Raw genomic sequence first — 26,136 nt, forward strand, 5'->3', positions numbered from 1 at the left:
CTATTTACTCGCAAACCTCCTCCACCCATTCCACTCCATCTATAATGCTTTCTGCACAGCTATGAAAGGTATGACTTCGTGTTTGCTCTGTGAAGTAAAGTTAAAAAGGAAGCATTTCTTTTTACATTCTAGCTAATGTTGATATTTTTCTCACGCTTCTATTAGCACATAATTCAGGTACATTAGTTTTGAAGTTTTTAATCTGCTATGCATCCTGAGGGCTCTCTGTTCTAGATCAACGTTATCTGTGGAACACCAGCCACGTCCTGGGCAGAAATATTTCTCCCTGTTGTCCAAATATTACTGAATCGGTTGAGTTTTCTCTGTTTTCAATGAATTATTCCATATGTTTCTTTGCTACATTTTCTTTTGGCTTCCTGTTCACAGTAAATGATAGCTTTTGTTTTTAAAAACTTCTGTTATGAAAATTCCAAATATATGCCGATTAGAGAGAATAGCATAATGAACCTCTATGTGCTTATCACACATATAGTTCAACTAATTAAATTATATCAATTTATGGCCAATCTGGTTTCATTTATTACATCATTCGCTCATTCCTAACTCCCTGGATTATTTTGAAGTGAACTCATACATCATATAATATCCATATATCAATAAATATCTCAGTATGCATCTTTAAAAAGAAGGCACTGTTTTTTAAACCTCAATAGCATAATGACACCTACCAATATTTACAGTATTTCCTTAGTATTATCAAATTCCATAAGTCTGCAAGCTTCTGATTATCTCATTTTTTGTTTATACAGTTAATTTGTTTGAATGAAGATGGCATTTGATTGACATGTTTCTGAAGTCCCTTTTAATCTATAGGTTCCCCGCTCATTTAATCTTTTGCAACTTATTTATTGATGAAACTGGATTTTTTGTCCTTTATTGGTTCTCTCATTCTGAAATTTGCTGTAATGTCATTAACCGTGTTCTTCTTTCCTGTATTTTCTGCAAGCTTTGAGGTAGGCAAAAATATTTTAATCAGATTCCTTTTTTTTATTTTAGCAAGATTTACTCATAAATAATATTGTATATGTTCACAAAAATAGAAATAAAAATTGAAGTAAAAAAAGAAATAACAGCAAAAGGACAGAAATGTTTAATAAATAATACTGTAATAAATCCTAACACAACATAGAGAACCTGACTTTATTGAAGTTAGTGGGAGGATATTTGTGATTTTAAAACTATATATTATGGTTATGTCATCTAGAAATCAAATATTCAAGCTCATATGTTAAAATTAGTCATCGTTACGTTTTTCCAAAATGAAAAATAAAACGAAACCAACCTTAACCATCAGTGATTCCATCAACTGAGCAAGTTTGAGTAGCATTACCCTGGTGAATATCGTACTATCGATTATTCTACTCTTGTACCTGAAACTGGATAACAGTATGAAGAACATCCTGAACAAATACAGGATACATATTTAGACCTTCTCCAATCTAGAGGAATACTTGGTTTTCATCAGAATGAAGAATGCAGAGTATTGTTTTAGAACCAGACTTCTTTGATGACCCTTAAGTAAACCAATGTGGACCAGGTAACAGGAACAATTCAAGGCATCAGAATTTTAGGGGGTTCTTGTGATGGAGCACAATGAGGCATTTTAGCTTACTCTAAGAAAATAGTTCATCCCTGTCAATATCCTGGGAAGCAGAGTTCAGAAAAAACTATGAAGACACAATGTGAAACGTCAGTTGTCTTTGCAAAACATAAGTATATGGGAATGGGGGGAAAGTATGTAATTATTTATGGCTTTTCAAAAATGTATGGCTTTTAAAAAGCCATCTCTATAGTGCCTTTTTGATTCCTCTTCTGAAAAAATAAACCTGGAAAAATTAGTAGTCTTTAATTTATAGTTAGTTAGCACATTATGACAGAACTTTAATCTCATATCTCACTTGATAGAAATGAAATAATACGTTTTCCCATTATATAATTATTGAAGTTAATTAAATATAGTTAGTATTCCATTTACATTGATGCTTTTTGTTCAAATCTATGGTGTTATGTATAAATATGCCAGTTATTCAGTAAAACATCACTAAAATTAGACCTATATTGTTTTGAAACTGTTAGAGAATATCTTCTTCGAATTCTGAGAGCTGTATTATATTAGTTTAACTAGTTATCTTCACATTCTGAAGTTCCCCGAATCTATTTTAATTTTATATCAGGAATTGGAGAGATTTTTCGAGAAAAATGTTACTTGAATTCACCAAACGCAATGTGGGAATTTTGACCCACTTCTTGTACTTCTATTTTCCTGCTCCTTTTGCCCCCATAGGAAGAATATAAACATTTTGCTTACTGTAACACATTGCTTTGTTATGATATATTATTGTTACCATTTTTTTAAAAAAAAGAATGTTTCTATGTTTTAATTAAGCTCCTTCATCTAATATGTAATTTTAAAGTTATTATTTCATATAATATCTAACTTGCCACAGTTAGGAACCTGGAGCAGGCTGAACCTTTCGATAAAATGATGCCGTTGTTATGAAAATACAAAAGCATAGACCAGGCGCGGCGGCTCGCACCTGTAATTCTAGCACTTTGGGAAGCCGAGGTGGTTGGATCATTTGAGGTCAGGAGGTCAAAACCAGCCTGGCCAACACAGCAAAACCCCATCTCTACTAAAAATACAAAAATTAGCCTGAAATGGTGGTGGACACCTGTAGTCCCAGCTACTCTGGAGGCTGAGGCAGAAGAATCACTTGAACCCGTAGGTAGAGGTTGCAGTGAGCTGAGATTGCACCACTACACTCCAGCCTGGGTGACAGAGTGAGACTCTGTCTCAAAAAATAATAAATAAATAAATATAAAAAGAAAGAAAACCATAGCTGTAGGCAACTTCAAGCTTATAATTTTGCAGAGCAATAGCAGTAAGATACTCTGTACAAAGTTAAGTCAGGGATTATTGCACATCTCATATGATGAGATTCTTTTTTAAAAAAGTTTTATTTTATTGTCATAAGACAATAAAGTGTCTATAAAATGTCTATATGACAGCACTTTGAATATTGGAGGTCAGTTTTCACGTCCTTCTCCCCAGACAAACCTTTAATTTGTTACAATAATTTGTAAGGATCTCTGGAATTATGGCATTATTGTTATGCATCTACGTGAACTTACGATAAAGTTTTCCAGACCACAGTCTGCCCCAAATTTTGGAGTTTAACTGAACAAAATTAGAATCCAGCTACAAAGTTAAAGAGTAGACCACCTTTACTTCTGACACCCACCACTAGTTCCATATGGCCCCTAATCACCTTCAGATTCCATAATTTACTAGAAATACTCACAGAACTCACTGAAACTTATTATACTCACCGTTTTATTTATTACAGGGGAATGATTCATAAAATCAGTCAAAGAAAGAGATACATGGTACAGAGTCTGGAAGGGTTCCAAATGGGAGATTTTTGCTGTCTTTAGGATGTATGCCTCTTCTACTACTGATGTGAGACGATATATCTTTGGCCCATTTTGTGTTGGTATAATAGAATACCATACACTGGGTAGTTAATAATGAACAGAAATTGATTTATCACAGTTCTGGAGGCTGGGAAGTCCAAGACCAAGCGACCAGCATCTGGGCCTTCTCAGTGTGTTATCCCATGGCAGAAGGTGGAAGGGCAAGAGAGGGAGAGAGAGTAAAAGAGGGACAAGAGGGTCAGTCTACCCCTTTTGTAACAAACTCACTCCCATGATAACAGCGTTGATCCATTCGCTTTGCCCTCATGGACTAATCACCTCTCATTAGGCCCTGCCACTCAACACTCTGGAATTGGATATTTAATTTTTAAATGCACGCTTTTGGGGAGAAGTATTCAAAACATTGCAATGCACATGAAGTACTATCAAACAGGGAAGCTCTACTGAGCTTCTGTGCTCAAAGATTTTGTTGGAATTTCAATACATAGGCATGACTGATTGATTGATTAATAATATAGCAAGTTGTCCAAAGAGCCCATCATGAATAACAAAGACATTCCTATTACCTGGTGAATTTCCAGTGTTTAGAGGTTACCTCCAAAGAACCAGGTACAAAGACTAGGCCTCTCTTTGAGTGAGGCCAAATTTCTTTCTATGCTGTATCATTTGCTATTTTCTTGGCTCCAAACACTCCAATTTCTTCAACTTACATGAGATATAGTTTCTGAAGTTCAACATGACTTGGATGTGTTTCTCTAGATAATCTCTAATATTTCAATTTCCTCTTTTGAAATATATACTTCCTATTGCTTGTCTTCAGAAGCTATCTCTATATTAAAGTATTAGAACCCCACTAGGAAGTGTAAAATAATACTTTGGGGTCAACCAACTTGGAGAATCCTGACATTTAACAGCTGTTAAAACTTGGAAACATTGTATTTACTTTCTGAGCTTCCAGTTCCTCATAGATAACAGTGTTACCAATAATACCCACTTCATATTTTATGGAGGCTAAATGAGATCACCTGTAAAATTTTTAATGCATCATAGGAGCTTGATAGATATTAGTTATTTTCTGGGACAAATACTGGACAGTCTGAATTTGTGTGTGAAAAGGTATCTTAAGCACTGCTTGCTTACCAAGTCTTCTAGACTAGATGTATGCATACATTATTAAAAACATAATTCAATTCAGTTCATTAAATATTTATCTAAGTTCAACTGAGAAGTGCACAGCATTATGCTAGTGACTGAGAGAGAAGAAGACAGTTTCTGCCTTCCTGGAGTGATAACATTTTCATAAATATCTTTGATGTAAGTAGACTGGAATAGGTGTTAAATTCAGATACATAACTAGTACAGCAATGGAAGTCCAAGAGAGAAAAAACATCTGATTGGGGTTATTGGAAGAATGCATCTCCAAGAAGGTAATATGTCCCTGGATGCCCAGTAGTGAGTAACTTTTTTTGAGAATTTCTGAGTGAGTTTACTTGGTAGAAAACTAGATTTAGCAACAAGATAGAAATAAATTAATCATGAATACAGAAATAAACTTTAAACAAAATTATAAGAGAAATAAGAGCTGTCTAAAAGAATTAGCAATGTTAAAAAAACAAACATAACTTTTAGCCATGAGTTTAATCTGTGCATGAAAAATATTTTATTGATTTTTATTGGAATGCAAAGAGATTGCTTTTGTGCCTCACGCTTTAAACACCCAGGAAACTTTACCCAAGTTCTGAAATTCATTATGTCAGTTTTTGATTTTAAGGAAAATATGTGTAGACTTTATTTGAGGTAGTTCGTTTGAAAACTATGAAGGAATTAAACATACATCATTTATTCCTCAAACAATTGATTCAACAAATATTCATTGCATGTATACTGTGTGCCAGGAGCTCTTCCAGGCTCTGGGAAATATATCTCAAAGAAAGCAGACAATACCCCTGCCCTCTGTAGAAGACTGACAAATATATAAATGCATATGTATATATAGAATGTCAGATGATATAAGTATGATGAAGAAAATGAAAGCCATATAATGGGTGATGGAGGGAGGCATAGAAAGGTGGCATTTGCTATTTTATAGAAGTAGATCAGGGAAGACCTCATGACAGACATCTGAGCAGAGACCATTCCAGGTGTGGGAGCATGTCAGAGAGGTATCCAGGGGCGAAAGTTCCAGGCAGAGAAAGCATGAAGAGCAAGGTGCCCAAGGCCAGAGCGTGTGTGCTTGGCATTTTCCAGGAGCCGTAAGGAGTCTAGTGTGGCTGAAGGAGAATGAGCAAGGGAGAAAGCAGTAGGAGAGTGCACATGAGGCCTGTGTGCCCTTGCGAAGACTCTACATTTTATGACCTCACCCTCCCTACCTTTAGCCTCTGCCCACCTCTTGTCTCTGTGTTCTTCTACACCTGTGCTGTCTCGTATAGTCACCACTAGCCACATGTGTCTACTGAGAACTTGGAATGGGGCTAGCCCAAAGGGACAATATAAGAAAAGTGTAAAATATCTCAATACTTTTCATATAGTTTCATATGTTGAAATAAAAAGGCTTTGAATATATTTGATTAACTAAGAAAAATGTATTTCATATTTCTTTTCTTGTAACTAACATTTTTGTTTTGAGATAATTCTAGATTTCCATGCAGTTGTGAAAGATAATGCAGAGAAATCCTGTGTAGCCTTTATCCAGTTTTCCCAATAGCAATATCTTGCACATCTTAGTACAATATTGTTACTAGAATATTGACAATGATACTATCTTATTCATCTTTTCCTAATTTTAATTGTACTCATTTGTGTGTGTGTTTGTGAGTGTGTGTAGGTGTTTAGTTCTGTGCAACTTTATCACATGTGTAGGTGTATCTACCACCACATCAGAGTACAGAACTGTTCCTTCATCACAGATTCCTTATAATTCCCTTTGATAATCACTCTGCCCTCTTTCCTGTGCCCTGTTCCCGCACCAGTCCTGATCTCTAGCAACTACTAGTCTTTTCTCCATTTCTAGAATTTTGTCATTTAAAGAATTTCGTGTAAATGAAATCATACAGTGTGTATCCTTTGGGGATTGCCTTTTTTTTCCCCTTAGTATAATTCTCTGAAGTTTAATCCAAGTCATTTTAATAGTTCATTCTTCTTTTTTGCTGAGTAGTATCCCCTGGTAGGGATGTACCACAAATTTTATTTAACTACTCGCCCATTTAAGTACTAGGTTGGTTCCTGTTTTTGCTCTCATCATTTCTATACAGGTTTTTGTATAATCATGAATTGTATTTGTCTAGTGTAAAGGCTCAAGAGTCTAATTGCTAAATTGTATGGTAAGGGCATGTTTATTTTATAAGATTGCCCAATTGTTTTCCATGGTGGCTATACCTATCTGTTGCATTTTGCTCTTTTTCACTGTGGCTATTAGACAATTTAAAATTATATACATAATTTTTCACATTTGTAATAATTTTTCACATTTCAAAAGAACAGAACTCAGACAGTTCTTGTTCTCAAGAACAGGACTTTAGACAGTCCTGTTTTCCGGTACCAAGCTCTTCCCCACTCAGGCTTTCCCAGGTGCCTCGATTTCTAGCTGGAGTGTGTTCTCATTATCCTCTCACAGATGCATAGACTTCTATAGCACAGTGAGTGGTTACAAGAAGAATCTAAAACTAAGCAACCTGGGTTTGGATGCTGGGTCTATCCCTTACTGGCTCTGTGACTTATTGAGGTATTTAATGCCTTTGTTCCTCAGTTTTCTTATCTGTGAACCAGGTGACTATAGCAGTAGTGATCTCATTAGGTTGGTATGAGGGTTGAGTGAGTTAGCACATGTGAAATTATGTCCTGTTGAGACCCTTCTGACCCCTTACCCAAGACTGGGTTTAAATCCTCATGTAGATTTCCACTGCAGTCAGTATCCTTGTCAAAATTGTAATTATATGATTGCATTAGTCCATTTTCACACTGTTGATAAAGACATACCCAATACTGGGCAATTTACAAAAGAAAGAGATTTAATGAACTTACAGTTTCACATGGCTGGGGAGGCCTCACAATCATAGTGGAGGGCAAAAAGGAGCAAGTCGCGTCTTACATGGATGGCAACAGGCAAAGAGAGAGCTTGTCCAGGGAAACTCCTGTTTTTAAAACCATCAGATCTCATGAAACCCATTCATCATCATGAGAACAATGCAGGAAAGACCTGCCCCCATAAATCAATCACCTCCCACCAGGTTCCTCCCCAACACGTGGGAATTCTGTGGGTTGCAATTCAAGATGAGATTTGGGTGGAGACATGGCCAAACCATATCAATGATTATTTCATATTTTTCTCCACTACTGGAATCTAAATACCTATGAGGCCAGTGATCTCCTCTATCTGATTTAGTGCTGTATCCTCATTGCTAGCACAGAACTAGTTGAGAGAAGGCACTTAAGATATCACTCAAGAATGAATGAATGAATGAATTTCCTTCAATGTAAACATTTACTCACTATTTACTTAAAGTACTATTTTGTTTAATTTATCCTTTCTTAATGTTTAAAAGATCATGTATTATTCATGTTTCTCTGATTCAGAAGACTAGGCCTCTAACTTTATCTCAACAGTTTTTACATGAAAATCCCATGTATTCTGAAATAAAAATTGTTCCAGCATAATGACAAAATTCAAATGAAAAAATAATTAGACATATCTATAATGTGATAGTATTCGATTGTTAGGTTTGGTTAATGTGTGTGGCTTAAATAATCGTTTTATTGTTATACTAGGATTCCCTAAGGTTGACAGAATCCATGTTACTTCACTGCTTCCTTTGGCTTTATGGGTCTTTTGAAGACTTAGCCCTCAAAGCATCAGTAGGTGATATTGACATTGAAGTACTTCTTTAGCTCTCTGCAGATAATTTTGTCTCATTATTTCAATTATTTATGGCTTCAATTAGGTAACCTCCATGACACTCTTAGGAAATTCAGAAAAAAACATGGCAGAACTTCGATGATTTTCATTTAGCCACTCTCTGTTTAAAACCCAAACTGTGTACCAACCGTCATGATCAACAGCATATGCTTTTTACACACACACACACAGACACACACACACACATATTTTGTCAGTTATCTACCTTTACTTCTTCACCTACTGAGGGCAGTTTCTGTAGAAGAAAGAACAGGTTACTCTGAGCTAGGGTGAGTTAGGCTCTTGCTCTGCCATTTTATTAACTCTGAAGTCTTGAAAAGACCAATTAGCATGTTTCAGCCTTCATTTGCTACCTACTGGGAATCATACTGGAGGGATCACATTGATGACGAAACACAAGAGTCCATGTATAGAACCTTAATAATAAATAGCTCCATATTTGGGTAGTGCTAGCCCACATGCGGAATCTCAGGGACATACTTACAGATGTACGTTTCCTCCAATTTCCCCTGTATGCCCTCAAAGGCAGATATCATCGGGTCAATGTTATACATTAAATATGCTGAGTATCAGAAGCACAATTTAACTTCACACAGTTATGTGACAAGACTGTGGTAAAAAACCATGACTCAAATCCGTACCGATGCATAGAGGAATAAAATGTCCCTTTTCTTCATTAACAAAATTTATACTAAAGCATATCCAGGAATAAAAGAAAGGTTTTGATGATATTTGCTTTCTAGTTTAATAAGTTTTAATACTGAATAGGTTAAATTAATACAAAATAACATAAAATGCTAATGTTTATTGAGTATTTACTTTGCACCCAGTATGATCTTACGTAATTTACTGGGATTATTTTATTTTAGTATAACAATGCAAGTAGCTACTATAGTCGTCCCTATTTTACACTTGAGGAAACAGGCTAAGAGAGATTAAATTAGTGGCTCAAGGTCAGAAAGCTAGTAATTATTGAAACCAGGATATGATTCTGTATAATGTGAGGGTTCAAGCCTTTACCCGTGATGCATGTTGCCTCTTATTTCATTAATTTAAATTGGTCATTTGGGTTAATCACATAGAAGGTGATGTTCCCTTTTTGTTTTTGTATGACTTACATTCTTCAACATTTTTCATCCACAGTGTGATAAAATAAAATCATGTTCATTCTCTTCTATACTTTTATATTTGTGTTTCCCTATTGCCTTTACAAATAAAACAAACAATCTCAATAGCAAATCCTTGTGTGAAGTGAGTTAATGAATCTGGTTCCAGCCATTTTCCTGTTGCAACCCAAGGACTTTGAGGTTCATCATAAATATCTACCTATAGGCCAACAAAAATTTTCATGAGTGGGTAACTCTAGTACTGTAGACATGAAAATGTAATACTATATTTTTTTTAAAAAATTACTTCTATTTTAGTAGATCTCTATATAACTACCTTCTGGAATAACAATATTATGTGGATTATTTTTCTAATTAAAATATTAAATCCTTATTTAAAGACTGCTGTTTATTTGGCTATTTATTTACACATTACTTATGAGTCTCCGTTTGGAATTTGTTAGTTTCCATACATCTGCTCCATAAGCTATTTTTATGTGAAAGTTGCTGCTTTATAAGAACATTTGCCTCTACATGTTGCTCTTTTATTTTGCTATATTTAATTGGAATGCGTCTATTGTGTAACCAGAAAGAGTTTTTCAAACTTGGGAATGTTTGCATCACATAGTATAGAGATATGTATTTATTTATTTAATTTCATTTCCCTAAGATATCAACTTTGATTAATAATTATATACAGGCTTTGTTCTTCTTATCTGGGTGTCAACAGTAATTGGAATCCATATCCATATCCTACCTTGCAATCATGCTGCAAAAGGCCAATAAATTCCCGCTGAGTGTGTTACTTGTTAAATTTAGTGCATTACATTCAGGGTAATGAATAAAAGCAGTGGACCGTTACCGTCTGGCTGGCTGAGGAAGGCTAGAACAGCCAGACTCCCCTGAGGCCTTGAGCCAGCTTAAAAACGGTGACAGGCAGAATCAAGGGAGTCCCCAAGCATCACAGTTCAGTTTGTCTCCCTTAATTTCCTCTTCTGTAGAGACTCAGGCTGTAGGGAGGGGAGGAAATCTTATCCATTAATTCACCACACTTTCATAAAATGCTGCATGCTCTGGTTTCATTAACAAGCAAATACAGTTTAGATAAATAGTTACGTATTTACATTTGAGCAGGGAGGTGAGAATGCTACTGAATGTAAATGAGTGGCTGTGCCTTCATGCACTTCACTTTGCATATCCACATATGTCTATTGTGTATTCATTTGTCTGTATTAAAAATGCACATAGATATTTTTGTGAGTGAATAATCAATAAAGCAAGCCCCATAGGTATATATGTCTACTTACTTCCCTCTCATATTTATTAAACATACATAAGCAGTCACTGAAAAAAGGACGACAACATTTCTAAGGCTACTTACAACTCTTTTTTAATAAATAAATATACGCTTCATATAAAAATATTATTTTAAAAACTGTAATGTGAAAATTTCAGATGTATGGTAAATATGCAAATGCGAAGATATTAGAAAAAACTGGTCTATACTCTCAGTTTACTGTTTACAGTTGTGAGAACTGAGAGTCTTTATTCTCCCAGCGTAATAATTATTACACATTATGCTTCCTGCCAAAACTAGCTGACTCCCTTAGTCCTTTGAGCTGTTGTGAATATCTATATCAATTCAAAAACAACTAGATTCTTAAAGAAAGGAAGAAAATATAATTTTATGAAATGACCACTTTTATTATTCTTGAGTGTCTCGGAAAATTTAGTGTAAAGTGTCCTTTGCTATCCAGGATAGAACAGCTGGTTCCAGATAACATGGTGTATCTCATTAGAGAGATATTAGATCTAATTATGCAACATATAAGCGAGATCATTACAGAAACATTATCTTGATGAGGTAAGTAAAGTACATGTGAAATCTAACTCTGCTGTTTTAAAGAATTTTTTAAAGCAAATGTAAGGAATTAATGATTACTTAAGTGTATGAAGAAAGCTGTTGCAAACTACTTATGAATCTTTGACATGTAATGAAAAAATATAATAGAATGATAAGTACCCTGATTATTTGTGCTAGAGATAAAAATCAACTTCTGGGCAAATATTATCTTTTGTTATGGACAATTTTTTTTTCTAAACATAATAAAAATCAGTGCCTTTTCATAGCATTTCTACTGTGTGAGAACTTCTCAAACTTTAGAGTATAACTGAATCACAGAGAGGCCTTATTAAAACAAAGATTGCCGGGCTCAAATCTCAGATTCTGTTCAATAAGGGTAGACCCAGAAAATTTGCATTTCTAAAATTCCCAAGTGATGTTCGTGCTGCTGGCCCCAGTCCACTATTTGAGAACCACTGCACTATGTGAAAATCACTAAAGAAGATGCTTAACTTACATTATCTTCTTGATTATTTTTCTGTAAGATGAAAGTCCATGGATTCTATTCTGTTAGGTATTTTGCTTCCTTTCCTTTTTATTTTTGGAGACAGGGACTCATTATGTTGCCTAGGCTGGTATTGAACTCCTGGGCTCAAGTGGTCTTCTCACTTCAGCCTCCCAAAGTGCTGGGATTACAGGTATGAGCCACCGTGCCCAGCTTGCTTGATATATTTCCATCAAGCTATCTATATTTGAAAATCTAGATTCTTTTACAAAGAAATCTATCTTCAAAATATGGTTAAGACTAGATGCCGGTCGGGCACGGGGGCTCATACCTGTAATCCCAGTACTATGGGAGGCCGAGGCGGGCGGATCACGAAGTCAGAAGTTTGAGACCAACCTGACCAACATGGTGAAACCCCATCTCTACTAAAAAATACAAAAAAGTTATCCAGGTGTGGTAGCATGTGCCTGTAATCCCAGCTACTCAGGAGGCTGAGGCGGGAGAATCGCTTGAACCTGTGAGGCAGAGGTTGCAGTGAGCCAAGATCACACCACTGCACTCCAGCTTGGATGACAGGGCAAGACTCCATCTTAAAAAAAAAAAAAAAAAAAAAAAAAAAAAAAAAAAAAAAGCTATATGCCAAGCATTAGGCATATTTATAATAGCGTGTTTATAAACATCAGCACAAATAATAAAATGAATAGACATTACCAGTTTAATAATTGACTTAGCAAGGAAGATGCCAGGAATAAAGAGGTTTCAGCTCTACAAAGCTAATTTCTTATCTGTAGACATTGTCTTTTTCCTAAGAGTTCTGAGTTTGTTTACTAAGTTTACCAATTCTGTTCATATCAATGTTAAATTTATTAAAAAGTAGCCACAGGATCAAAGTTCTTGATTTTGAAAAACTGGATTATGATCTGTTTTCCAAGTTGATTTAAACTAAGCGATTTGACTAACTCTTGTCTCCATCTTCACAGCAAAACAGAGCGTGACACTCCCAATCATCTGCATGTTGGAAATGAGGAAATGGTTACTGAATGATGCAACTGCTTTTCTATCATTTAGAAAGTTCTGTTTCCCAAGATCACTTTTTTTTTGAGATGATGTCTCGCTCTGTGGCCCAGGCTGGAGTGCAGTGGTGCGATCTCAGCTCACTGCAACCTCTGCCTCCTGGGTTCAAGCGATTCTCCTGCCTCAGCCTCCTGAGTAGCTGGGACTACAGGCGTGTGCCACCAAGCCGCCGACTAATTTTTGTATTTTTAGTAGAGACGAGGTTTCACTATGCTGGCCAGGCTGGTTTCAAACTCCTGACCTCGTGATCCACCCGCCTTGGACTCCCAAAGTGCTGGGATTACAGTTGTGAGCCACTGTGCCTGGCCTACCAAGATCACTTTTTAAGTATCCAGAAAAGCTCTTTCTTATATTGAATTATATCCAGAGGCATAACTAGTGAAGGTTTAGACTCCATTCATTCTCCTATGTTTTTGTTCTTAACTGCATTCAGCAGTCGCATCAGGAACTTTAGAAAATACTGATGCCTGGGTCTCAACCAGAGAGAACTGAATTGAATTGGTCTGGTGAGTAGCCAGGTTATAAGGATCTTTTAAAAATCTTCTCATGTGATTACAATGTGTAGCTGAGAGTTTGAGACCAATGCGTACCATTATTTACAGGTGAATTCATTAAAAGAGCTAACAACAATGAAGTTAATGTGCTCATCTCACCTCTCAAGAGTATTAACAGGCCAGGCGTGGTGGCTCACGCCTGTAATCCCAACACTTTGGGAGGTCGAGACAGGCGGATCACCTGAGGTAAGGAGTTCAAGACCAGCCTGACCAACATGGTGAAACCCCGTCTCTACTAAAAATACAAAATTAGCCAAGCATGGTGGTGCATCCCTGTAGTCCCAGCCACTCGGCAGGCTGAGGCACAAGAACTGCTTGAACCCAGGAGGCAGAGGTTGCGGTGAGCCAAGATCCTGCCGTTGTACTCCAGCCTGGGCAACAAGAGCGAAATTCTGTCTCAAAAAAAAAAAAAAAAAAAGAGCATTAACACACAGGAAATCACAAAGTTTTCATTTTGAGTAGTGTGATCCACTCTATGGATTTACTATAATCATGGTGGTAACATGCTAACAGAAGCAATGTTTATTATGAGAGTTAATGTTTCATTTGGTTTAGGTTCATATTTTCTTTCTCCTGTCAGTCTGCAATGCATCCCTAACAGAATTCCAGAGAGCATATGATGTGCCAGGCTCTGTGTAGGGGACAGGGACACAGTGGTGAACCAACACAAAGGTGGGTTTATAGAAACACGAGTAATATGTTTAGAATAAATACAAATGTGAAAATCATTGGCAAAATAAAAGATTTAAATATTTTTAAAAAGATTTACAAATCGACAATAATTTGATGTTAAAACATAGATTATATTGGCAAAAAGTAGAAAGGGAATGTGGATGTGAAGAGAAGGAATAAAAGGAGTACAGAAGGAAAGATGTATTAATATTTTTGTCCTCACTGGGCAGGGACAACTATGTTGCTTCATTCTTGGCTTTGATACTAACACAGGTATAAAGCATAAGAAACATACGTAGACATTTTAAGGAGACATACAAAATAAATATAAAATATAAACATTGTGTATCTTATCAAATCACTAGTCAAGAATCATATAATTTAAATAACTAAAATCAAGGCAATAAAAGACAAAGTTAATAACTGTTATTTAAAAGGATTTGTACCCTACAAACAGAACTACACACTTTTCAGCCATCTATGATTTATTTACCAAAATAGACTAGTATTCGTTAAGAACAAGATAATAATAATAAATAACAGAAATTTCAGGAATTACATAAAGTCACAACTTAATAATACAAAAAAAAAAGTTTTCATAAAAACATTCCCCCAAAATATTAAAAACAAACAACAAATCAATAATAACATTAAAATAAGCAAGCTATTTGCCTAAATAACTATTGGGACAGAAAGAAAACTAAACCATAATTGTAGGCCATTTAGGAACCTACTAAATTACAGCACCACATTTTAACACTGATGTATCACCAAACCTGTTCTTAGAGACAAATTCATAGGCTTTAACAGTCTATTAAAAAGAAATGTAAAAGAATCATGTCTTTATCACAGGGACTTAACTGGACTACAATAAAGCAAAGATGAAACTTAGAAGGAACACAAATATAATTGAATTCAAGAAATTGGAAAATCAACAAGTAAATCACAGAACTAATATTTTTAAAGAAAAAATTCTTTAATATTTTACAAGGAGTAAGAAGCAAGAAAAAAATGAGAAAGAATATAACATGCAGAAAATTTTTTAAAAATACTGAGGGTAATGCTTAAGAAGGTAATCGCAAATTTCTAGAAGAAACGCTAGCAAATATAATTTGTATAGGATGTTAAAACAATACCTAATAATGCATTACTACTTTATCTTAGTAATGTATAGATGATTTCAATAATCAATTTATAATATTTGACCTTATGTAATGGCATTCTCTCTCCATGTGTTCAAATTTTCTTATAGGACTAATACATATGTTTTAATATACTTCTGACAAGTTTATGCTTTTTGTGAAAATTAGAAAGATTTTTTTCCATTACATTTTTTACCTGGTTATTGCTGGATTAGAAGAGCCACAAAATTCCACACACACAACTTGGATGTAAACAAAAAAATATATCACACATAATCTGGTCTTTTTCTGAATTCCACTTCCAAAACTTGGCAGAAAATCAAAGTGTTCAATCTCCTATGAATCTACTCTGATCTACTATACTAAAACACACCTAGTCTTTTTGTCTTGCATTTTTTCCCCTTCCCCATTATCTCTTCCTAAATCTTGCCTGGGAATTGAAAGCCCAGTAGAGATCTTATTCTGTCACTAAGCAAAATCTGATTTACAATTTTGGTTAAGGAGAGGGAACATATTAAAACATATCAACAATTTTAAAATCAATATTAATTAAATTTCATGTAGGTTTTAGAAATTTTTTACTTGTATACTTTTGACTTTATTTTATAAAATTACATTTTGAAAACTTCTACATTTTTAGGAAATACATGGTAGCTAAAAAGCTGTGTTTGCTCTCTGCTACATTTGCTTTTCCTATCCTTCATTGCTCCTTGGATTTTAGTCTGATTGGTCTTGGGACATGCCTGTTCCCCACAAACACCCCCACCACCATACCCCATTGTTGTGACACATCTTGCTTATTAATGTGGTGAGAGTGGAGCTCACTTACAGAATGTTTGCAGACTAGACATTAGGCTACAGGCCTTTACCATGGAGCAGCAAAGTGGTATCTCACACCTCATCCACAAAGGTTGGTCTAGTCCAAGCCCCTCTCCAGGTTCATGTTCATGTACAGCTCTTTGTTCTTATTGTAACAACCTACATTTTAGAATAGGCAGTGAGGACCATTACCAAGAGAAGTAGGAGGGGCAACCTTCGGCTGTTTGTTTTACAGGATCTCAACTTGTGAATTTACTCTTCTCTTCACAGAATGGGATACCTGCCTGGCACTTACCAAGCTACACTTGAAGAGGATCAGTCCATATCATCATGTCCCCAGTTTCACAGCACCAAGTATTTTATTTGTTCATAAATGCCCTATTGTGGACATCTAGCAAAAAACGATACATCAAAAATGAGATATGCATAAATTTTCATGGAATAAGGTATAAAGCCCAACTCTCAATACATACTGAACATAACAGGAGTCTAGGAAATATTCTAAAACAAATGAGAATGCAGAATGTGCCACAGAAAATAAGACACATCAATGAGGGTAGGTTTGAAATACCAATTTAAGGCAGACTTTCACCCTTTGGCCAGGCTGTAACATTAAAATTCCATAGTTAAGAACTTACTATATATTCAGGCATTTAAAAACCTTTGCATAGATAATTACATTTGACCCTTCTAATGCCTTTATCAGATAGGTTCTATTATTGCTCTTTTTTAAATAAAGAAGATAAACTTTGAAGAGATTAATAAATTAATAAATTGGTCCTCCATGGCACAGATTAATAAATAGCAGAACCTTGATTCAAATTCTAATTTTGTCCTCGATTTTAACTTCCTAATCCTAATGTTATAATGTTGTTTCATGTTGTTACGTGTTACTTTTATGGATTACAAAAGGTTAAAAACCAATTTATATCAGTTTAAGAAAAAGCAGAAATCGTAGGAAGTACCCTGAAGGTACTTCCCCCTTTCTCTGAGGGGTTTCATAGAAACCAAGTACAGGAATGCAGCTGGGCCTCAGGAATAGCAGAAACCAGGGAGTAAAGACTGACCAAACTTTGTTTCCACCTCTGCCGCAGCCACCTCACCACCTTCCACCACACTCCACCAATTCCCTCCACCCCCGCTCTACCCCCACCCCCACCCCCGCCCCGCAGTGTCTTCCTCACTTAGTCCACTTAGTGGAAACCATAGTTACTGTGAGCTTTCTATCTTTTAGTCCAAATATTCAATGCCCAAAAAGAGATGCTTGACTGCTTGACTTTTTTTTTTCTAATCACAAACAACACTAATTGTGGGGATGGAAAACTTTGGCTAGGTTTAGGTCATGGTGCATTCTAAAACTATTATCTATTCATTTTCTTAAATCAAGAATATTTTGAAAATGTTTTATATGTCTGACACTGTCTGTAGTACTGTGAATCCAGCAGTGAACCAGACAAACAAGATCTTATATTCTATAGAGAGAGACAGGGAATAAGTAAGTTAAAATATATAATAAATATCCAAGAGGCAAATACCTATATAAGAGAAATACATAAGCTAATTTCAAATAGTACTATGTTAAAACAAGGTAATATATAGCAAATGATTGATGGGGTGGAGGAGTGGAGGTCAATATTAGATATATAAGAGAGTATTTATCTGAGATAACATCTAAATAGAGACCCAGATGACAAGAAAAAACAGCCATCAAAAAAATCAGGAAAATGATGGCAGGCAGAGAGGATGAAAGGTACAAACGCAATGAGCTGAGAATATTAGGCAGCCAGGATGGCTAGAACCTCGTAAGCAAATGGGAAAAATGTAGGAAATAAGGTAGAGGCAGGGAGGCGGATAGGGACTAAAATTATGTATAGGAGGCTCTGCAAGGCATTTGAATGTTATTCATGTGGAAAAAGTTATAGCCAAAGGGAGGATGCTATGATTTTCTCAAGTTGGGTTCGGTACCCTTTGGGTTATGTTTTAATTTGACAGCTTTTGCTGCAGCCAGAAGATTGTAGAATGAAGTGGAGTGTTTCCCATGGGAGCTGTGGTTCTGGGCAGATAAAGCAATGCACAGTTCTATTCTCTTCACAATTCTGTTCAAGTACTTCTGCTATAAATCCCCGTAACAGTCAGTCCCCCCGCTGTCAATCACAGTAGCCACTGTTCTTCCAAAACCAGCTTTATCTAGGTTTATTTTCTACCAGTTTTCCATATTTTAAATTTTCTTATCTTTTATACAATTTTAAGGCTGTTTAAAAGGGCTAGCTCAATTGAAATATGAATAACTTTCCAGCGTTGGAAAGTGATCTTTGTTATGCTGAATTCATTGATTGATTACCTGATAGTAACACTTATTTGAATTACTGTCTCTTGCCTCTAGGGATTGGCTTCCAGGTAGATTTCACTGGGCTTTGTATTTTAAAGTTTCCTATCTTCCAAGCTCTGTTATTTGCCATGCTTATTTTCAGCTTTCTTAGGAAAAAAATGATTGGATCCTGGGGGCATTTGCTAGATATCTGGCAAGGAGCATCACACAGGTATAAAAGCAAGTCAACCTAACTGAGGAAAATGGAGTAAAATGGAAAAGGATGCCAGTAGAAAGGAGAGAATCTGGGAAGGGGAAAAAAAAAGGGAAACGATAGACAGTCAGGTAGTAGTCATATCAAAAAACAAAGGAATGCCCCCAAAGAGTTATGAATTGCTGCAGGAGAATTAATGAGATGGAAAATTTCTCAAGGAAAAAGAGCCAAGTATATATAAAGGGGAGAAAAGCATAAAAGGAAGAAAAAAAAAAAAATAAGGGAAAAGAAAAAATTTTTAAAAACCCCAAGTGCAAAGTGAAAGAGTAAAACAAAAGAAAGGATAAATTAGGAAATGGTGCATTGCATTAAAGCAAATGTATTCTGTTTTCTTTATTCTTATCTTTAACTGGCTTTGCATTTCTCGGGTAGCAAAGCCAAACTGAAAGGATAATTTTGTTTATGTACCCAATTTGCATAATTGTGCAATATAAATTACAATGCTAATTAAGGACAGCCCTTGGGCTTCTGGAATTGGGTCAAAGTGGCTCCCCAAGTGCAGGGAGGTTGGGGCATTGGCTCTGTCCCCTCTCCCACTGCAGGGAAGCTGGGCAACAAAAAAGAACCTCTCTGACAGTGTGTGAAATCTTGTCAGAATTTGTTGAAGACCCAGAACTGTATGTCTCATTCCCAGACTTGGCTTTTAAAATCATTTTTGTGTGATTCCGCAATGAGGCTCTTGAAAGCTAAAATTTCTTCTAAATGTGGTGTTGGTTATCATTTTATGAGTCCCCTCCCATTTTTTTTTTTTTTTTTTAAATTCAGAGAATTTTGGTTGAAACACTGTAGATAACTGCACATGAACCTGGCATGCAATATTTTCTCACTGGACTCTTGCCAGAATTGTCTCAAACCAGTGGATGATATACTCTGCTCAGGCTTTTGTGGAGCCAGGGGAAGATGACAAGCTGATTTCTGAGCTTGAGTTAAATCCATGTCCTTAAAACTAACTAAACAATTGTACCATAACTACATCAAATTCAGTCCCAGAGCATTTATTCCTTGCACTGTTCATAATAGAGAATTGAGAGGTATAGAGTTCTTATCATTTTTAGCTTGGGATTTTCAAGGAAAGAATTACTTCTGAGTTACTGTTGTGAAGGCTGGCATAACTATTTTGGAGGAACCTCTGTTTAGGTCTGTTTTGAAGGTGGTGTTTGGCAAGCCTTTGGTAGCCATTGAAACTTGACCTCAAGCAAGTTGTATGCAAAGTAGAAACAAGCAGCTCTCAATCACTTAAGTACCTGAGGCACTAGTGAGGGAGACTGATTATCCTGTCTCCATCATCTCTATTCACTTTCCTTTTTCTCCTTCTCCTTTTGAGAAAGTGTAAGCCACTTTTATAAGAGATTTATGATCTACCTTACTTGGGTAACAGCATAACAATTAAGGCTGCTAGTTGTATACACATGATTTTGACTTTGAAATACCAAGAAGCTCTTTCCACTGGGATAATTATAGGAGTAATTGGAAAATACGTGACCTGTGTTACTTTGTTTGCTAGCGCAATGTTTTCCAAACTCTTTCATGTCCAGACATATGAAAAAACAAAAAGATAACTATGTGATCCTGGGGTGCTATAGTCCGAATATTTTTGTACCCCCTTGGAGGTAAAGATAACCCCCAAGGTAATGGGATGAGAAGGTGGGGCCTTTGGAAGGCAGTTGAATCATATTGGTGGAGTGCTCGTCAATGGAGTAAGTGCCCTTATAAAGGTGGCCTAAAAGAGGCTCCTTGCTCCTTCTGCCGTATGATATTTCAGTGAGAAGACAGCTATTTCTAAAGAAGCGGGCCCTCAGGAAACTTGGAACCTATCGTCCCTTGATCTTGGACTTTCCAACCTCCAGAACTAGGAGGAAAATATTGTGTTGTTTTTAAGCCACCCAGTCTATGGTATAGCAATCTGAACAGACTAAGACATAGGATAAACTAGAGGAGAATTGGGACTGTGGGCAGGGCTGATCAGGTTCCAAGGTGACTGGATCTGTGGCTCTGACCAACTCAACCTTCCAATTTCCTGAAACTAAGGGGTTGGTATCTCGTGGCATGTCAGTATATCTCGAGCAAGGTCCCACACCGTAATCCATGCAGCAACAATGTTCAAGTGATCATTCGTAAGGAGTCCATGGTCAAACCAGCATGGCATAAGTTGGGTTAAACACACAGACTTAAACATGTTTATCGCAAGGATTGTGACATTAGCAACCCTTATTTTTACCACTTATTCTCTTTTTCCCTGTGGAACCCACCTCTCTGCGCTCTCGCTTTTCTCCACGTGGTTTGGGTGGAACTAGCCTACCCTTGGCTGTAAAGGAGGGCGCTTGACCTGTTCCGGTCAGTGAGAGTAGCGTATGCCCCAGGCCATAGGGATTGGTTCAGGCTGACAGGAGACTAGAGCATGGCAAATCAGAGTCAGACTCAGGAACACTAGACAAATTTGGGAAATTCTTCGTAGTATTGTTTGAGCAGGTAGATAAAACTACAAATGAATTTTCTAAGTTACTACTGGTATCCAAGATAATATACTTCTCATTTTGCTGAAGCTAGTCTGAATTGGGTATTATTTTCAACTGGAGAAGACTTGATATTTATTTTTATTTCCTAAGATTCAGGTCTAATAGATCATGTTCCTGCTTAAAAGTCTCCAGGACTCACCATTGCATATGGGATAAAGTCTGAGTAATTGTAACTGATATATATGTTTTACCTATAATTGCAGTAAATGTGGGGGCGGGTTCTCTCTCACTAGTTTATTGATGAGAGTGTTAGCTAAGAGTAAACAGGGCGGTGAGAGTCTGTAGTCTAGTTAAGTATCCTTTTAATATGTTGGTTGAGGGGTCCTCAACAAACAGATTGCTTTTTGTTCCTAGAGTTGATCATGCCTTTGGGTAGATTTTTTTTTTTTTCTTTTTTTCTGCAATTGTTCAAGTGGATTTAGTAACTCCAGCCTTTCTTTCTGGCCTATACTTTGGTACTAATTATAAAGGCATAATCTTGACAATGTAGACATTTTAGAGAATACTCCTTCTGATGGTTGTATATGTATTGAGAACAATTACTCTAAAGCAGTGATTCTTAAAGTGTCGTCCTTGTACCAGCAGTATTGCCACCTGGGAAATTGTTAGCGATGTAAAGTCTTGGGCCAAACCTCAGATCCATTGAATCAGAAAATCTGGGGATGATGGCCAGCAATTTGTATTTTAACAAGGTGATTCTCTTGCATGACAGTTTTCAAACGGTTGACAAGAAAGGTCAAAGCCTGGAGAATATCTTGGTTGAGGACTTCCTAAAATCTTCTATCTCATTACCCCAGTATACTTTCCTCATACCTTTTTAATTGCTATTTCACTAGAGTTTTTACTTCTCTCAGGAACTCATCCTATTTAACTGGGTTTTTAGTTTTGCAATTTTATGCCCCCTCTGCGTGGATGTCTATTGTCAGGTTCTCACTTTTCTTGATTGTTTTCCTGGAAAATTAAAAGATCAAGTCAACTGGATTTTTATTAGTTCAACTTCCATTATATCTTCTTCAGGGTGGAGTTTAAAATTATCATATATACTTGCTCCCCCCTCCCAACTCCTTATTTACCATCTTGTTGATTTCAGACTAGTATTTAAATCATATTTCCTAGATAGGCAACTGATGCCATTGTGAGATACAAAATAGTTCATATAACATAGCAAGGGGATATCATTCTAGAATTAAACTCATGTTATAGAAATTTCATCACGAAGGTAAAACACATTTGTACAAATTGAATTTTGACTGTATTTGCATCCCAAGCAGTAGACCAAGACAGACACTGTTTAATCGTTTAGAGCATCAGCTATGAAGTCAGACTTCCTGAGTTCAGATCTAACCCACCACTTGCTGATTATGTGGCCTTGGGCAAACCCTCTGTACCTCAGTTTCTTTTTCTGCCTGAATAAGGAAAATGCTCAGTAAATTTTAGTTAATGTTATAGCTTTTGAGGCAACATTCTGAGAAAGGTGCCTTCACGTAATAGCCAGGCAAGGTTTGTCTAAACTAAAATCGTGTCTGTATAAACACACATAAAGGCTCGTATTTTGAAGACAAAGATAATTGGTTGAGAATGATTAAACCTATACTGGTAAATGAAAATAACAAACAGTTCTTATAAAACTTGCAGTATGTACTCAAACTTAACCTAACTTTAATTGATATGCTATCAGATTTAGTTTAGTTCACATTAACCCAAACCCAGAAACTTGCACCAATTTTAGCTAAGATAATAGTCTCTGTTATTTCTAATCTACTCTCTTTTTATTTGACTAGAAGTTCTTATTTTCCTTTTCTGAGGGCCTAATTCTCTTCTAACTCCACTTACTCAGATGTTATCATCATGTTTATAAATGGATCAGTCTCAGGTGTTGTTACTTTCATGCCTGTGAGCACATATTATTGTTTGAAAAAAAGTGTTCTAAAGTTTTTAAATAGCTAAAAATTTATGTAAAAATTCTTGCTATACCGCAGCCCAGAAGAGCTATGGCTTTTCTCCACTATGGCTATGATGCCTGCCAGGAATTGTTAGTTGTCCCAGTAATGTCCCTAATACCTGTATGAATAATCTTTGGGTGACTGGGCATAGAATTTTACACTCTACAGCATACTGGCTATATTTGCTTCTTCACAGTTACACCCATCATATACTGTCTGGTCTTAAAAATTCACTTGCATATTACATATATACCTGCATTTGCTTATTTAAAAACGATTAAATGTCAGATACTGTTCTAGGCTTAAGGGTTAAGCAAGCTAGGCTTAAGTAAACTTAACGGTTTACTTAAGTCCCTGCCATTATGATGCTTATATTAACAATGAAATAAACTGTAATCATTCTAGAAGGCAGAAACAGAAAGTTTTCTTGTCGCCTTTTTCTTAGCAGAGCGCTGGAAACATAAGTAGGTGCTTAATAAAGACTCCTGGATTATTGAAATGCATACTATACTTAAACATTAGGAACTCCTGAGGAGCCTGGCTGAAGAAGGAAGCTCAGCAAATGCAGGCTTATGGAGTGGAAGATTATTTGAGCAGCAAATCACTTTAGAGAATACCGAGTAGAACTTTCTTAGGTGAAATAACAGAAAATACCTGTTGTTTTAGTAAGGGAGGAGACCACCCCTCATATTGTCTTATGCTGAATTTCTGCCTCCAAAGAAAAAACAAGTAAAAACTAAAAGACAGAAATGAAATCCACAGGCAGGCAGCCTGGCGCCACACCCTGGGCCTGGTAGTTAAAGATCAACCCCTGACCTAATTGGTTCTGTTATCTATAGATTACAGACGTTGTATAGAAAAGCACTGTGAAAATCCCTGTCCTGCTCTGTTCCATTCTAATTACTGGTACAAGCAGCCCCCAGTCACGTACCCCCTGCTTGCTCAATTGATCATGACCCTCTCACGTGGACCCCCTTAGAGTTGTGAGCCCTTAAAAGGGACAGAAACTGCTCACTCAGGGAACTCAGTTGTTGGAGACATGAGTCTTGCCGAAGCTCCCGGCCGAATAAAGTCCTTCCTTCTTTAACTCAGTGTCTGAGGGGTTTTGTCTGCGGCTTGTCCTGCTACACTAGCAATTAAAACTTAGCTGTACCATACAGTCAATTGACTGTACCAAAATTGACCGTACCATACAGTGTACCCTATAGTATACCCCCTGCCCCTTGCTGACCTAGTGAAGACTTGTGGGAGGTATCGGAAAGAGAACTGGAATTGAGGTGGGAAAATCAAGATCTGTCACTTTAGCCAAATGTCTTGGTTTCATGAAACCCACATAAAATGGGACATTTTGGGGGATATTGTGAGAATTAAAAGAATAGAATATTTGAAAACACTTTGGTACATTTTTCTAGGCAGAACAGAATTGAGTCTTGGGCAAGGTGTCTTGAGTTAAAATGGTGATGAAAAAAATGAATCATTGAAAGAGAAGGAAGCATTCTAATTTACAGTCATTAAGGACTGCCATGAAATTCCACCCCATGAAACTCTGAAATGGGTGTATATACCTTCAGGAATGTGTAGCTTGATCATCAAGAGATTCCAGTATAATGCCACAACACACTTTTATAGTTTAGACCATGATCGTGTGGTAGAGATAGTTAAAAATGTTTAATCTCTCTTATTCTCAAATAATGAGTATAGGAAACAAATAAGAATTTAAATATTTCTGAAGATCATTGTGAAAATGTCTAGCATATTTTGTAAACAACAATTTCTTGGATTATTAGATACTTTGCTGTTTGCTTTTCAGTAGGCACAAACATATTGTGAGATGTTCTGTATTTATGAAGTTACAATAAACTGTGAAAATAACAGAATGCATTCTGGGTAAGCTAAAGCAGTAGTCCAAATATTTCATTAATATTCAGATCCATACTTTGTGTTGTATTCTTATTCAAAAATATATTTTAAAATATTATTGTAAGTACGTTTCTTATCGTCACTTTTTAATTTTCATTTGTAGGTTGTGGAAAATGCACTAGAATCAACAAACATGGGGACAAATTCAACTCGGATATCAAGTCTTCAGAGAAGTTTTCCTGCCTTTCTCTCCCTGTAGAATTAAGTATTCTTCTACTGTGACACCATCTAACTTGTGCTCACATCTTCCTCTATTGTAGTTATGTGTTCACATGCCTGTTTTTTTGTACCAGGTTCTCCCAAAGGGAGACATTCAGTCTTACTCTTCTTGGTAACTTTAGCACAGACCTGGCAGATTGTTGATGCTCAACAAATGTTTATTGACTCAGATACGTTCAATTGAACATTGACTTTTGATCAACTCTGGGAAAAGTCTGCAAAGCTAGTGAGGACATTCAGAAATTCATTTCATTTCAATCTTAACTAAATAAATTATTGAAGTCTCAGAACTTCTCAGTACTTATGTGTCTCAGATTTAGACACATAGAAACTTGGGTAAATAACATCTATATTGTTATATTCCTCAAAAAAAGTTTATCTTTTCATGAAATGAATCTACTGAGGATATTTATAGAAGCTGAATGTAAGTGAGCAGAATAAAGTGGCGTGTGTGTGTGTATGTGTGTGTATGTAATTTGAAGAGTAGGTGGGAGAAGGTTGTGATAGGACAGCAGATCTTGTTTATAATAGTCACTAGCTATAACAGACACTGACTGATGCCTTTCCAATATCCACATCCCTTTTCTTTCTTTCTTTCTTTCTTTTTTTTTGGAACAGAGTCTGGCTCTGTCCCCCAGGCTGAAATGCAATGGCACGATCTCGGCTTACTGCATCCTCTGCCTCCCAGGTTCAAGCAATTCTCGTGCCTCAGCCTCCCGAGTAGCTGGGATTACAGGCTCCTGCCACCACGCCCAGCTAATTTTTGTATTTTTAGTAGCAGTGGGGTTTTGCCATGTTGGCCAGGCTGGTCTTGAACTTCTGACCTCAGGTGATCCACCTGCCTCAGCCTCCCAAAGTGCTGGGATTACAGGC

The 26,136-nt window shown here is 36.4% G+C and overlaps 1 protein-coding gene across 4 annotated transcripts in view; it reads left to right on the forward strand.

The window, feature by feature from the left end:
- LOC101020164 overlaps positions 1-25,914 on the forward strand; it is a 447,873-nt gene extending 421,959 nt beyond the window's left edge. The window contains exons 5-7 of one of the 4 annotated variants that reach the window (XR_004183337.1): positions 13,330-13,402; positions 16,354-16,529; positions 25,148-25,914. The gene's annotated coding sequence lies outside the window, so the exon portion shown is untranslated. Of the gene's footprint in view, positions 1-13,329; positions 13,403-14,030; positions 14,123-16,353; positions 16,530-25,147 lie in introns of all 4 variants that reach the window. The other 3 variants (XR_002520869.2, XR_644616.4, XR_002520871.2) reach the window with 3 other exon arrangements.
- The last annotated feature ends 222 nt before the right edge of the window (positions 25,915-26,136 follow it).

The sequence above is a fragment of the Papio anubis genome, chromosome 4 (assembly GCF_008728515.1).
Source record: "Papio anubis isolate 15944 chromosome 4, Panubis1.0, whole genome shotgun sequence".
In the NCBI taxonomy this organism is placed as follows: Eukaryota; Metazoa; Chordata; class Mammalia; order Primates; family Cercopithecidae; genus Papio; species Papio anubis.